We start from the raw sequence: 425 nt of genomic DNA, 5'->3' as shown, positions 1-425 counted from the left end.
TGACCTCCAAGCCAAGTTTGCATCTTTAGCTAGAAAAGTTGAGGCACTAGAATAAAAAAAAGTGGTCAATTAAAATCTATTTTTTTTAGCTAGAAAAGTTGAGGTAATGGAATTAAAAAAGAGTGGTCAATTAAAATCTGTTCAAGACATTGTATGTCAAATCTGTGAAACAAATGAGCACTCAACCAATGACTGTCCAAGTTTGCCTTTTTTTAAGAAATGTCTCCATGAACAAGCCCATACTTTAAACAGTTTTTATAGGCCTAATCATAACCCACACTCGCAAACATATAACCTTGATTGGAGAAATCACCCAAATTTCTGCTAGAAAAGTGATAATAACAATGCATAAACTTCACAACCACCATTTCAAGCACACCATAATTTTTAAAATTCTCATGGATATGCACCTCCTTATGCTCCAC

This window comes from Populus euphratica, unplaced genomic scaffold, assembly GCF_000495115.2.
Source record: "Populus euphratica unplaced genomic scaffold, PopEup_1.0 scaffold646.1, whole genome shotgun sequence".
In the NCBI taxonomy this organism is placed as follows: domain Eukaryota; kingdom Viridiplantae; phylum Streptophyta; class Magnoliopsida; order Malpighiales; family Salicaceae; genus Populus; species Populus euphratica.
This window is presented reverse-complemented; position numbering follows the sequence as displayed.